Source organism: Belonocnema kinseyi, chromosome 6 (assembly GCF_010883055.1).
Source record: "Belonocnema kinseyi isolate 2016_QV_RU_SX_M_011 chromosome 6, B_treatae_v1, whole genome shotgun sequence".
In the NCBI taxonomy this organism is placed as follows: Eukaryota; Metazoa; Arthropoda; class Insecta; order Hymenoptera; family Cynipidae; genus Belonocnema; species Belonocnema kinseyi.
Window position 1 is genome coordinate 43992347 of NC_046662.1, and position 15463 is coordinate 44007809.

General features: G+C 24.5%; 1 protein-coding gene across 2 annotated transcripts in view; it reads right to left on the reverse strand.

Moving 5' to 3' along the window:
* LOC117174631 (integrin alpha-PS2-like) overlaps window positions 1–15463 on the reverse strand; it is a 316127-nt gene that overhangs the window by 261993 nt on the left and 38671 nt on the right. The window lies entirely within an intron of this gene.

Consider the following 15463-nt stretch of genomic DNA (forward strand, 5'->3'; position numbering starts at 1 on the left):
TGGTAGCAAACAAATGTTTATCGCAGTGAATTTAAATATCATATCATAATAAATTTATGTTGTACGTTGAAAATTGTTTTTAAATTATATAATGATAAAAAAGAATTATTTTTTCATGAAAAATTTAAAATGACGGATATCGTAAATTTATAATGATATGCTATTCAAATTTACTGTGATAAATATTTGTACGCTACCATAAATAAAAAACTATAGACCTGCTAATAACGACATTCATTTACTATTCCGAATTTTTCTACTTTCCGAATTTTTCCTCTCCGTATATTTACTTATTCCTAATTGCTCACCCTACTGATTTTAACGTTTCCGAATTTTTATCCATTCCACTTCTTTGGTTTCCGAATAAATACTATTCAGTGTTTTGGATTTCTGATTTATTCCTTTTTCCGAATTTTTGGTATTCCTAAGTTTTACCATTATGTATTATAACCCATTCTGAAATTTTACCTTTCTTAAATTTCATCCGTTCTGAAAAATGAACGGGTCCCTTGGAAAACGGCGCTTGATTGTACGGCATTGTACCTCATATGCAAGCGCGTGGGGTGACGTTAGAAGTCTAAAATCCACCTCGTAGTTAAACGTAGTTTTAAAATGAATTCTTCTCACTCTTTTTTTGTCAATTTTCTTTTACTTTTCACTTAATTCTTCCTCCTTGCTGTCACTTTACGTGCCGCTCCTCGCAGTACAATAAAGTGTTATTTTACTGCCGCTCCACAGGCAGACACAGTGTACTGTACCATTATATTGTAAAATAATATACATGTATAGTAAAATAATAACCTACAATTCATCGAGTAAATTCTTATTTATAATCAAAGTTTGACGTACATTGAGGTTTTCATCAAAATTCACTGCCAATGTCAGCATTTTTACGTGATAGAACTTATCCACTTGAAACTTAGTATAATTTATGTTGAACTAGAAACAAATATAATGCTTTATTATTTAGAATTAAACGTTACTGCCAAAATTATTTTTAATTTGTGTAAAATGAAATTACCTGGCTCTTCTAAGAATTGATCAATATACATGTATATTAAATTTACTATGTAGCCTCTTAATAACTATTGCATAGACCGCGTTCTTAGATTTACTATACAAATGTATAGTAAATGTATACTAAAATTGCGAATATTTTTAACAGTGTGCGCTTGTTCTGCCTATTTCAGATAAAGTATATTACGTACCAAGGGAGAGAAACAGGACTTTTTCGGCCAATGTAATTTTTTCAGCTGGTGCAGAAATTTCCATACTCAGGCCTGTTTAAATAGAGGTGCTGCCAATACCCTGATTCATATTTCTAGTTTGAATAAAAGATGTTGCATTTGACTAAAAAATTATTCAATGAGATCTAGATAGATTTCTATTCATAATCTCGTTTGGCCTAAGCTTGTCCCAAGTCTGGCTTCAGTCCTTGTTACGCCACACTTCTATAAACATAGTAATTTTTTATGTTTAATGAAATTAAACTAATATCCCCATTAAAGTAATATTTTAAGTAAAAAATTGACTGTGCAGATTAAGAAACAATATTGCAAAACATTTCTTAAAGAAAGTTAAACATAAAGTTAAAATTCCCTTATATAACTGGAATTCTGATTTTTCATTCTGAATCTATTCATGCTTATTTTCTATAAAATTATTCATGAAAAAATAGATTTATTTTCGATCTTAAATTAAAATAGCCATATTACTTATTGTATAGAATTCGCGGAAATAAGAGCAAGAATCCAACGGCCAAATTTGGACAACCACCATAATTCCTTCTGTTTTTTTTTTCAAAAAAAAAAAGAAGATCTTTCTTCAAATTACAGCAGAAGAATTTGATGGTGGTTGTCCAAATTTGGTTGTTCGCTTTTTAGTTATATTTTCATGAATATACATTAAATAAGATTATTGGTCGTTAAATAGGATTTTTTTTATTTTAATCTAATTTAAGTTTCATAAATTTTCATATTATTTATTTATTCAGAGTGGCGTTCGCTAAACGCAAACATTTATTTTAATTCATGGCGGGTTCATTCTAAACACCCTTTAACACAACAAAGCAAACAATTGCGAAATAAATGAATTTGAAAAAAAATGCTTCAATTTTCCACTAAAGCATATCAATTTCCAACAAAAAATGGAATAGTTAAACTTTTAGTTGAAAAAATGAATTTTGAACAAAAAACAATGAATTTTGAACAACAACAAAAAAAGAATTTTCAAGAAAATGGTTTAATTTTCAACCTAGCTGATGAATTTTCAACTAAAATAATAAATCATCAATTACAATGGTTGAATTTTAAATAAAAATATGAGTTTTTAAACAAAACAATATATTTTCAACCGAAATAGTTGACCTTTCAACAACAAATTAATTTTTACTACCAAACAGAAATTGTAAAAAAAAACTTAAATCATTAAATTTTATGAGCAAAAAATTAATGTTCAACCAAACAGCAGAATTTTCAACTAAAATTATGGAATATTCAATTGGAATAAGTTAAGTTTTTAATTCAAAAAATTACTTTTGACAACAAAACTTACAAAAAATAATTATATTTTTGAACAAAGTAATAAATTTTCAACTAAAATTGTAAATCTTTAACTGAAATAGTTTAATTTTAAACCAAAAAGATGAATTTTCATCTAAAGTTATGAATCTTTAACTAGAAAAATTGAACTTTTTACCAAATACATGAATTTTCAAACAAGAAAATTAATTATTTAATTATTAAATTATTAATTAAATTTCAGTCTAAAAATGAATGTTCAAAAAAGAGATGTATTTTTATTTAAAATTATGTAATATTCAACTGGAATAATAGTTACATTTTCAATTTAAAAAACAAAATAATTTTCATAAAAAAAAAAAAATTTTAGCAAAATGGTTCAATTTTCTGCAAAAAATTCCTTTTTATTCAAAGAAACAACATTTCAATCAAGTAGCTCATATTTCACCCAGCGAAAGAAACAAATTTTTTTAACAAAATAGTTAAATTTTCGGCAAAAAATTCCTTTTCATCCAAAGAAAAAAACATTTTTCAATCAAATAGCTCATATTTCAACCAAAGAAATGAATTTTTATTAAAAATAATGAATCTTCATCTAAAAAAATTAATTTTCAATAAAAGATTTGAACTTTTAACCAAGAAATATTATTTTCAACCTAAAATATGAATTTTAAAGTAAAGTAATGAATCTTCAACTGTAATTTTAACTAAGAAAAAACCATTTTTAAACCAAAAGATTAACTTGCAAACAAAAAGATAATTTTCTACCAAAAAATATCGATTTTTAACAAACTATGTGGATTTTCAACGAAATATTTGAATTTTCAATTAAATTTACAACTAAATTAATGAATTTTCAGCTAAAATAATTAATCTTCAACTAGAATAGTTGAATTTTATACAAAAATGACGAATTTTTAACCATAAAGATCAATTTTCCACAAAAAGGCGAATATTTCACTCTATAACTAAAGAAAAATTTGTAATTTAACAAAAAAAATTTAACATTTTTATTTAACTTTTTAGCAATACCATTTTTTTAATTATTAAATTTAAAAATATTCCTTGAATTATAGAAACGATTTTTATAAACTAATGCACATTTTCACCATTTTTTCAAGAATATGCTTTTTTTTTGCAGAATCAATTGGAAATGTATTGTCAAAGACTCCTGCTTACTGTCATATATTAATATATTTCAAATTGATAGAAGCTATTAATTCTTTATAGACGAAAATTAAGCCCATTCATGAAAAAAGGTTAAAATGTCCTTTTTTTAAATTGTTTATACAATTAACAAATTTCATCATTTTAAGTATGAGAGCAAGGAATCTTCGACAATGTATTATACGAGTTGATTCCGAAAGAAATAATACTATTCGTGAAAATGTGAATTTGTTTATAAAAATTGTTTATATAATTAACAGTTTTTGTCACTATGAAAAATATGATAGCAAGATGTCCCGAAAAAACATTTTTAGTTCATTTCGAAATTATAAAAAAATTTTATATAATTAACAGCTTTTGTAATTACAAAAAATATGTCAGCAACAATTCTTTGGTAAAACATTTCGCTTGATTTTAGTCTAAAGAAAATATTTTTTTCTGGTTGAAAATTCAACTACTTTGCTTGAAACTCAAACTACTCTGTTAAAATTTCATTTTTTGTTGAAGATTCATAATTTTAGTTGAAAATGTATCTCTTTTTTGAAAATTTAACTATTTTGTTGAAAAATTTTTTTTTTTCATGAAAATTAATTAAATTTTCGAAATTACGATAAAATTTTCTTTAACTCCTCTTTTACTGCTTCTCTCTTTTCTCTTGTTAACAGCCGGTTGAAGATTACAGGTTGCACATCTCAAACAGTGTGCTTGAAGCATCGTTGAATGTAGGTAAACTCGAGGCTGATGATTACAGCTCATGAGTTTAATGCCTCCCTGAGTGTGAACATCGAGGTGAACATAAATTAAGCAGCTGTTTGCGGGCTCAAGATTATTGATGGCGGATCTTCAATTAAATTTCCATCAGTCAAAAGTGACTGATTTTAAGTCAATTATGACTGATTCAACAATTATTTGGATTCAACGACTGACGAATCAATCAAAAGTGACTTTTCAAATCATTCAATGTGACAAAACAGAACAGTTCAATTTTGAACAGAAGAGATTATTTTTCAACTAAAATGATGAATCTTCGACCATAAAAATGAAATTTTAACGAAATATTCTAAATTTCAAAAAGAGATAAATTTTTAACTGAAATTATGTATCTTTGAAAAAAATTCAATAATATAGTTAAATATGAAATAAGTTGCAAAATTCAAACAAAAAAATGAATTCTCGGCAACAAATTTCTTAGTAGTTAATATTTCAAACAAAGAAGTTTTAATTTTAAATTACAAATAATTTCTACTACTTACTAATTACAACTAAAATTATGAATCTTCAAACAAAAATAATAATTTTTTAATACAATACTTAAAATTTTAGATTAAAAACAATTACTACCGATTACTAATTGCAACTAAGATGATCAATCTTCAACCAAAATAATAATTAAAAAAAAATCATTCAAATTTTAAGAAATGAGATGAATTTTCAGCTGAAATGGTGAATCTTGAACAATAAAAAAAAAAGAATTTTAAATAAAATGGTTAAATTTTCAAATAAGTAGTGAATTATTAATAAAAAAAACAAGCATACTAAAACAAAAACCAAATATTTTAATTTAAAAGGAAAACAGTTGATATTTCAACCTAAATGATTTTAAATTTTAAATAAAGATAGTTAAATCCTCCAACATAAAGTTTAATTTTTAACTAAAAGGGCGCATTTTCAACTAAAAATTTAATACTGAAATTTCCAGTTAGAAAAATTAATTTAAAACAAATTTCGAATAAAACAGTTCCATTTTTAGACAAAGAGATTAATTTTCAGCTAAAATGATAAATCTTCCGAAAAAAAGAAACAGCAAATTTTGAATAAAGTCATTCAACTTGCAACCAATTGGTTTAATTTTCAAACAAATAAAATAGGAATTTTGCTCCAAGAAGTCTAATTGTTTACCAAAAAAGATAAACTTTTAACAAAACACACAAATTTCCCACTAAATATTTGAATTTTTAATTAAAAACTATTAATTTTTTATGAAAAACTGGAAGACAATTTTCTAGTTAAAAAATTAATTTGTAACCAAGAAAAGAAGGAATTTCCAACAAAATAGTTCAATTTTCTACCATAGAAATGAGTTTTCAACTGAAAAGATGAATCTATATTATAAAAAAAAGACGATTTCTTAATAAAATATCCTAAATAGTTAATATGTCAAACAAAAAATAATTTAATTTGATAGAAATGAATCACTGGAATTAAATAACTTAATGGTGAATCAAAAAAACTCATTTTTAACAAAATAATTTAATTTTCAACCAAAAAAGGAATATTTGAATTTTAACTTTAAAAAATTTACTTTCAAACCAAAAAAAAATAAGTAATTTAAAAAAAATGAACTTCAAGCCAAGATGATTTATTTTCTATCAATAAATCAGTTAAATCAGTAATGTCAACTGACCGAATCAGTAATTTAGAATGATCTAAACTTCAACTGTTATTAATTAAATCAGTCATTTTGAATGATACAAAAATTAATTCCACGAATTAAATCAGTGATTTTTATTGGTCTCTCGTAAATTACAATGTATTAACCAGTCAATTATGGTTAATTTTATTCATTTATTAAAATTTCGCAACTTAATGGAGAATTTTTATTTACATTTGATTTTAATATTTTATCATAGCAGATACGTCAGTCACTTTTATGGAATGTAAATTAATAATTCCAAGTGACTGTTTCATTTAGTAAGTAAGATTGATTCACCTGTTAAAACTAGTGTTTTATCAGTAGAAATGACTGGATTTTCAGTCAAAGCATGTTTGATTCATTTAATCAATTAAATTTTTACTAAATCGAATTCAAAGTCACTAGGGTCCTCCATTTTATGAAGCAAAAAAATATTTTCGAATCTGAATATGCACACTAACCTAAATTTGTACCTTTTGTAGTAAAAAAAAAAATTTCCAGAAAAAAAATTCACAATCGGATATGACTTGCAGGTCCCCTAATTGAGTTTTGACTTGTTTATTTCCTTTTATTTTTATTTTCCCAATGTATTAACAGCGAAAAATGTTTGTATTGCTAAAAATGTCATTAAATTTCTATTAAAAATAAAAAATCGAGACAAAGAAATTTCGAAATATTTTCGAGTGCACCTTAGTGATTCTTCCTTGATCAAATGAACAATATATGGTTCAAAAAATTGATCTCGTTTGTTGAAAAATGAATGTTTTCTTCGAAAAATTTAACTCTTTGATCGTGATTTAAATTATTTTCCTAAAATTCGTTTTTTTTCATTGGAAATCGAATGAAAATTGGCGGAGTTAGGAATTATTATATACATGCACCTACCAAAAAACTGTTTTGTGACCGCATTTTCAGATTTTGGGGGTGTATGGAAAATTTTGAAAATGGCTCCTTTTTTAGTTCCACTGGACCTACAATGTCTACAATGTCTCCAGAAAAGTATATTGAGTTTTTTTTGTAACATAGTGTAATCATATGAACGTTATTCTATCGCCCACTAATGAAATTCCTTCTTACGTTTCTCTGGTCAAAGCTTACGTAAAACTTATTTCAAAATCAAAGATCAAATCTTGAATGTAAAAAATATAAACAGACTACAAAATTAGATCAAAACGAGCTGGGGGAAAAATAAGCAAACTACTGGTGACTGGAATCAACAGAAATAGAAAATAGACATGAATTTTAAGTTTTGCATAATGTTTACAGTACAATATTATAATTTGTTGATAATACAATATTATAATATCTTTATGGCATAATGTTCATAGTACATACCTCGGACTCACTTTAAGTATCAGAAATATTGTAAACAATTCTCACAAATTTAAAAAAATAGTGTAAAAATAGTGTTAGAAAATTTTTCAATTAAAAATGAAATTCAATGTTTGTTTCAAATATTATTCTTTAGCGTATAAATTATCAAAATTCCTATTTATTCATGGCAGGATTTTCCTCATTTTTCCACTCAAATGTGAAGTGAAATAAGAGAAACCGCAATAAAAAAATCAAACTACTTTTTGTTCAAAGTTTATTCTTTTGGGTTGAAATGTCTACCCTTAAATATTTGGTTAGGAACTCTTTCCTTTCTTTTACCTATTACATTACATTACCTATTATTATTATTATTACATTACCTATTACATTTTTTCATTGAAAATTCATCTCTTTTGGCTGAAAATGCAATTCCATTGTTAAAAGTTTCACTAAGTTGTTAAAAGTTCATTTTTTAATTAAAGATTCATAATTTTAGTTGAAAATACTATTTTCTTTTTGGTAAAAATTATGTTTTTTTTTTAATAAAACGAACTATTTTGTTAAAAATTCAACAATTTGGTTAAAAATGATTTTTTTTAGAAAATTTGTTATCTTTATGGAAAATTAATGTTCTTGATAAAAATTTAACTATTTGGTTACAAAATGATTTATTTTGTTGCAAATTCGTCTTTTCTGGTAGAAAAATAATCTTCTTTTAAAAATTTGGAAATAGAAATTTTAAGAATTTTAAGGATTTTGAAAGGTTTTAAGAAAACAAATATTTTTTGTAATACTCCAGGAAAAAATAATTTTAAGAAAAGGTTTAAAAAGATATTAAAAAATTTCAGATGAATTCTTTAAATTTCGGAAAAGAATGTAGGGGATTTTAAAGCATAATTGTACGTATCTATTTTGTTGATAATCTTTTCTAACTAGTTGAAATATTTATTATTACATGTTTCATTCAGAATTCATCTTTTTGGTTGAATTTGACTGTTTTCGATTAAAAATTTTAATCTTTTCTTTGCTGAAATATCGGCTATTATATTTCAAATTGAGAATTAATCTTCTTTCATTGCAAATTTTTTGTGGAAAGTTGGACTTCCTTGATAAAAATAATTTGTTTCCTTGAAGATTCATTTTTTTTAAAACTGTCAATTCAATTATTTGTTTACAAATAAATGCATTTTGTTGCTAATTGTCTTTTCTGGTAGAAAAATAATTTTCTTTGTTGAAATTTTAACTATTTTTTTTAGTAAATTATGTACCTTGTGAAAAATTCTTCTTTTTTTGTTTAATTCAATTGCTTTCGATCTAAAAGTAAAATAATTTTTATTGGAATATTAACTATTAGATGTTTCGTTGAAATATTTTTTTAATCAACTAACTTGGTTTAAATTTGAATTATTTTGTAAAATAATTTTTTTTTCTTTTTTTTTAGTAGAAGATTTATGTATTTTGTTGATAACTTTTTTTTAGAAAATTGATCTTTTTGGTTAAAAAATTAACTTTTTGGTTCAAAATTCAAGTTTTTGGTTGTAAATTTAACTATTTTTCTAAAAATTCGTTCGCTTGAAGACTAATTTCCTTTCCTATTCTATTCCTTTTGTGGTAAAAAAAATTTATCTTCTTGGTTGTATTTTCATCCTTCTTTATTAAACATGTAACATGTTAGTTTAAAAATAATCTGTTTTTTTTTTATTCAAGTATTTTGTTGAAAATCTTTTTTGGTTTAATTCAACTGTTTTCGATAAAAATGAAAATCTTTTTTATCTAAATATTAATTATTACATGCTTCGTTGAAAATTATATTTTTAATCAACTGCTTGGTATAACGTGGATTTGTAAAAATGGTCGGTAGAAAATTAATCTTTTTGGTTAAAAGTTCATCCTTTTTAGTTAAAAATGCAACTGTTTGGTTAAAAATTAATCTGTTCTGTTGGCGATTTAACTATTTTGTTGAAAGTTCGTCTTTTTTGGCTTAATTCAACTGTTTATTTGGAAATTAAATTATTTTTTATTTGAATATTAACTGTTAAAAGTTTCGTTGGAATTTATTAATTTTTTTCTTTTGAAAAATCAACTACTTGGTTTGAAGTGGCATTAGTTTGTAAAAAATGATTTTTTGTTCAAGATTCGTGTTTTTTTTTTTTTTTTTTTTGAAAATTCATCTTTTTTGTAGAAAACTGATCTTGTTGGTTGAAAAATAAACATTTTTTTATGAAAAATTAAAGTCTTTGATTGCAAACTTAAAAATTTTCTTTTAAATTCGTTTTTTGGTTTGAGTGTTATTTTACTTTACTAAAAATGTAACTATTCCCTTTTTGGTAAAAAATGAATCTTCTGATGAAAAAGTTAATCTTTTTTTGTTAAAATTTTAACTGTTTGGTCAAAAATTAATATGTTTTGGTTGTGGATTCAACTACATTGTTGGAAATTCGTATTTTTTGCTTCAATTCAGGTGTTTTGGATTTAAATTCAAGTTTGTTTTTGTTTAAAATAAATTTTTTTTAAATTAAATTTTGTGGTAAGAATTAATATTTTTACTGAAAATTGATGTACTTGGTTCAAGCTGTACTACTTTATTAAATCATAAAAAATCAGCACAATTTTAACAGTCCCCCCCCCCCCGTTTAGTGTAATTTCTTCCAAGTAGTAGTAATCGCTGAAAAAATATAAAATAGTGTCAATAGTGTGGTGATGAATCCGAGGCCTGATTGTATAACGTTGCAAAAAACAAGAGATAATCAGATAAAAAAATATTTGGTTGTCAATCATGTCCAGAAAAACTAAACAGGTTGTTATCGACACTTTTTTTTTCAACAGTAAGCGGAAGCTCAGCGGAAATTGAATTCTCGTTTCCTCCTCTCTATTCATGCCTGACAGACAGACAGACAGGATTTTTGTGTGGGCTGTTTAACCGAGACCCACTCATATTTAAAACAGAAATCGAGGTTTAGTAACCAGCAAGAACGTGCTATTCTTGAATACCTGATTAGACTAAACCAAAAGATGTACTCCTAGATAAAACGTTAGACTCACCGTAATAAATTTATCTAAGTACTTATGATAATCAGAGACCAGATTTCCCAACGACCATCAGAAGTTACTCAGAGAAATCCTGAATTATTTATTTAGAAGAAAGGCAGTTTCTTATTTCTTTATATATCACGATTTTCACTTTAGGTTATCTTGAACATTTTTTGGAATTAAGAAATATATATACTAATGAGAGGTTGATTTGTAATTGATACTTAATTAGAGATCCGTTATAGGTCAGATAACGAAAGAATGACCAGAATTAAGACCGAATTTTTTCAACCCTTTATTTATTGTTTAATAGATATTTTCAATTATATTTTGAATCCAATATAACAAATTTGTGGAACAAAATTTTCGAAAATTTCGCACTCATTGTTGTTGAATACCTGATTCCTTGCAACTTTTTTTTTAATTATCTCAACTTTTGTAACTTGCAGTTTCAAAATTAGGAATTTTAGTTTAAAAAGTTTATTTCCCAAAGAGAGCAGTTAAATTGTAAATGATTCTTTAATAATAAAAACAACAATTCGGTTCTTATGTTTTTTACCAAATTTTAAGAAAAATGACTATACTAGTGTATTCCTAACCCCTTGTTAAATTTTTTTCTTAATATTTCTAAACATTATTGATATGAAAGAAAAAAATTCAACTGTGAATGTTGTTTAATATTGAGAAATAATTCTGTTATTGACATTTTGCTACCTCACTATAATTTCTAAACTTTTCCACACTTTCAAAGAGATGAGAAAAATGAAATTATGGACAAAAATTAGAATATCTTAATTTACGAATAGTATATATTGCCGGTACCGACAATAAGATTTGTGCGAAAACTAATAATGATTTCGGATTTATTTTTAAATATTAATTTTAAGGATTGAAGACTTTAATATATGTAAAAAAGAAATCTGAAAGATTTTAATATAATTTTTTTCATTTGTGTAGGTTTAAAAAAAATGGTAGGAAAAATTTGAATTATTTCAGAAGGCATTTTTCGAAGTTTAAAAAAAGTTGAAAAATAATTTTTAAATTTTCAAAACATTATAAATGAAATGTAGATTTTTAAAAAGTAAGTAATTAAACTTTGAAGCTTTTTAAGGATTTTAAGAGGTTTCAAGAAAAAAATTAATTTTAAGAAAATTTTTGAAAGGATATTAAAAATTTTTTAATGATTTCCTCAAACTTCGAAAAAGAATGTAATAGATTTTAAATCACAATTTTTCAGTTGTACAAGGTTAAAAAATTGTACAAAAATTCGAATAAGTTTAATAAATATTTGGAAGCTTTAAGAAAATATCAAAATAATTTTAAAAGTTTTTTGAAAATGTTCAACAACAAATTTAAAAGATTTTTAAGAATTCGGTAAGATTTCAAGCGAATAAAAAAAAAAAAGGTTTCGAGATTTCTTGGACAATTTAAAAAGATTTTTTTATTTACCAAAATTTATAAAAAGATTTCATAACGTTCCAAAAGATTTCGATAATTACCAAAAAAGAATCTGGAAGATTTTAAGGTTGTTTTTTCATTTAGCAGAATTTTTCAAAATTCGAGGAAAAATTTCCTTGATTTTAAAAGACATTTAGAAGTGCTTAAAAATGTTCAAAAATAATTTTAAATTGAAAGTGATTTCAAAAAACTTAAAAATAAATGTAGATTTTTAAAGATTTTGAAATAAAATTGTTAAAGGTTTCCACAGGATAACAAAATTTTCTTAAAACCCCTGTGAATATTTCAAGTCATGCTTTATATTTGAAAAATTAATTTTAAGAGAATATTTAAAAAGATTTTAAAACATCACAACAAATTTCCGAAAATTTCAAATACTAGTACGGCAGATTGTTAGAATATTTTTCAAATTTTTCTATGCATTAAAAAGTCTAAAATATTGATTAAACTTTTGTCGAAGCAAATAAACAAAGAAATTGAAAAAATAATTTTTTTATCAGTTTTTTTTTTCCTTTCAATTCATAATTTTTTAAAGATGTTTTTCTTTTTTGACAGAAAAATCTTTTTTGGTTGAAAATTTAACCTTTTTTTGAAATTCGTCTCTTTTGGCAGATATTTAAAAAAATTCTGTTGGAATTGGAACTATTTGTATTGAATTTAAAATCTTTTTTTTTTACTGAAAATTCATCCATGTTGTTGAAAATTTCATTTTTTATGATTTCAACTGCTCTTGATTCAAAATTAACATCTTTTTAGATTATAAATATCAACTATTACATTTTTCGTTGATAATTCATAATTGTATTTGAAAATTTCTCTTTTTTGATCATTTTTTTTTCTTCAAATTTTCAGGTTAAAATTGAACTACTTCGTGTAAAATTCCTCTTTTTACAAATATTTGATCTTTTTTGATTAAAAAAAAAACTGGTCAAAAATTAATATTTTTGGTTCATGATTCAAGTATTTTGTATAAATATTATATACATTTTTTTATTTATTAAAAATTATTTTTCTCCGCATTATTGTAATTTATTTGAAACTTTTTTTTCTTCACTGACAAATCTTTTCTGTTTAAAAAATTACTTTTTTTATTAAAGTTTCATCATTTTAGATCAAAATTCATCTCTTTAATTAAAAATACAGCTTTCCTTGGTTAAAAAATCTTAATTTTGTACATAAAATTAATCTTCTTGGTTAGAAAAATTAACTGTATGGTTGAAAATTAATCAGTTTCGTTTGAAGATTCAACTATTGGGTTAACAATTCTTTTTGTATAAATTCAATTATTTTTCTTTAAGAAAACAATATTTTTCGATAGAAATATCCATTATTACATTTTTTGTTGGGAATTAATTCTTTATGGTTGAAAATTCAATTACTGGGTTAAAAGTTGAACTACTTTGTTAAAAAATATATTTTTTTTATTTATCATTTATCACTTTAGTTAAAAATTCATCTCTCTCATTGACAATGTAACAATTTCTTTGAAAACTAGTCTTTTTGGTAGAAAATCTGTCCATATAATTGAAAAGTCAACTATTTGTTTGAAAATAAACTTTTTGTTGAAAATTTAAGTTTTCAATTAAAAAATTAAACGTTTTTGTAGAATGTACGTCCTTTTTGGAAAACACCTCATCTTTATTGGTTCAAAATTCAACTGTTTGAAAATTATTCTTTTTTTTTGTTGGAAACATAATCTTTTTTAAAAGTTCTTCTGTTTGGTTAAAAGTAAATCTCTTTTGGATTGCAGATTTAACTATATTGTTGAAATTTTTTTTTATGAATACAACTTGTCTTGATTTAAAATTAAAGTATTTTTTGATTGATGATGCTAATTCTATTAAAAAATAATGTTAACGTTTTAGCTACTATATTTTAAAAATTAATCAATAGCAATTAACCCGAAGAATCAAAACGATACTCAGCATTCTATCTAGTCCGATAAGTCTGCAAAAGCTTCAAAAGACAAAAGACAATCCATTAAAGCGTGATAAGTTTATATCGCACAAATGAGGTGACGATAACAAACGCCTTTCCGAGAAAGTGCATAATCGAGGAAAAATATTTATGAAGCTTCGAGAAAATCGTAAATAACACAGAAAGTGTGAAAGGATTTTCAGTTTAATGAACTCAAATAATTGCTTGGCAATTTTTTTCCTAAGAATGCTTAAATCTACTTTCTTCAATTGCTATCAGAAGTCTCTTTGAAATAGCCGCATTTTTTAAGAAACACATTAAAGTGGGCCAAAAAAAGGATTTTTTAAAAAATAAGTCAAATAATGAAGATGAACTCATACAGGATATGATTTGATAGTTTTAAGTGCTTCCTCAAAATATATTTTGTTAAAAACTAAAAAAAAGTCGAAAAATGATCATCATGAATGAAATTTTAAGTTTTTTTTTTTAGTACATCAGGTACCGAGGAAAATAGTCTTCTAGCAAATATCATGCTGAATAGAAGTCTATAATTATCTATTCTAAAGAAAAAAGTAATCATTTTTTATTCCCTATAGACGTCAAAAACTGAAATGGAAAAAATATATTCAATTTTTTTTCTCGAAACTCTAACAGATATCCTGAATGATGGTCCCAATAATTTTTTATTAATTTGTTGCTATGAATAAAAAGTGCATTTTAAGATGAAGATCATTGTTCGACTTTTTACAGTTCTTAACTTAAAAATGTTTGAAGAAGCATTTAGAATCATCCTAACGAGCACTTTTTTTTTTAAACGAAAGGCGTTTTCGATTTTCAAGAAAAGCCTTTTCTGGAAAACCATAGTACACATAGACACTGCCTAAAATTAATCACTTATGTTTTACGAAATGGCCATTAGGTGCATAATTAAATGCACTAACTGACTCTCTTAGTTCCGCACACATAATAAATTTGTCTGCAGTCTCAAAAGCAAGAAGTAAAATCCTATTTTTAGCAGACGAATCAGATTATTCGCACGATTTCATGAACATTTTATCAGCTCTTTGTAACAATTAATCTTCCAGTAACCAGAAACAAGCGTCACCAATTTTATTATTAACAACAAATCTTAAAGATTAAGATAATTTATTTCTAGCAAGTTACAGATTAATCAGCAAGATGAATATGATGTCATCTAGGTGGACAGGGGACCCGTTCATTTTTCGGAACGGATAAAATTTAAGAAAGGTAAAATTTCAGAATGGGTTATAATACATAATGATAAAACTTAGGAATACCAATAATTCGGAAAAAGGAATAAATCAGAATTCCAAAAATCTGAATAGTATTTATTCGGAAACCAAAGAAGCGGAATGGGTAAAAAATCGGAAACGTTAAAATTAGGAGGGTGAACAATTAGGAATAAGTAAAAATACGGAGAGGAAAAGTTCGGAAAGTATAAAAATTCGGAATAGTAAATAAATGTTGCTATTAGCAGGCCTATAGTTTTTTTATTTATGGTAGCATACAAATATTTATCACCGTAAATTTAAATAGCATATCATAATAAATTTATGATATCCGTCATTTTAAATTTTTCACGAAAAAATAATTATTTTCTATCATTATATAATTTAAAAACAAT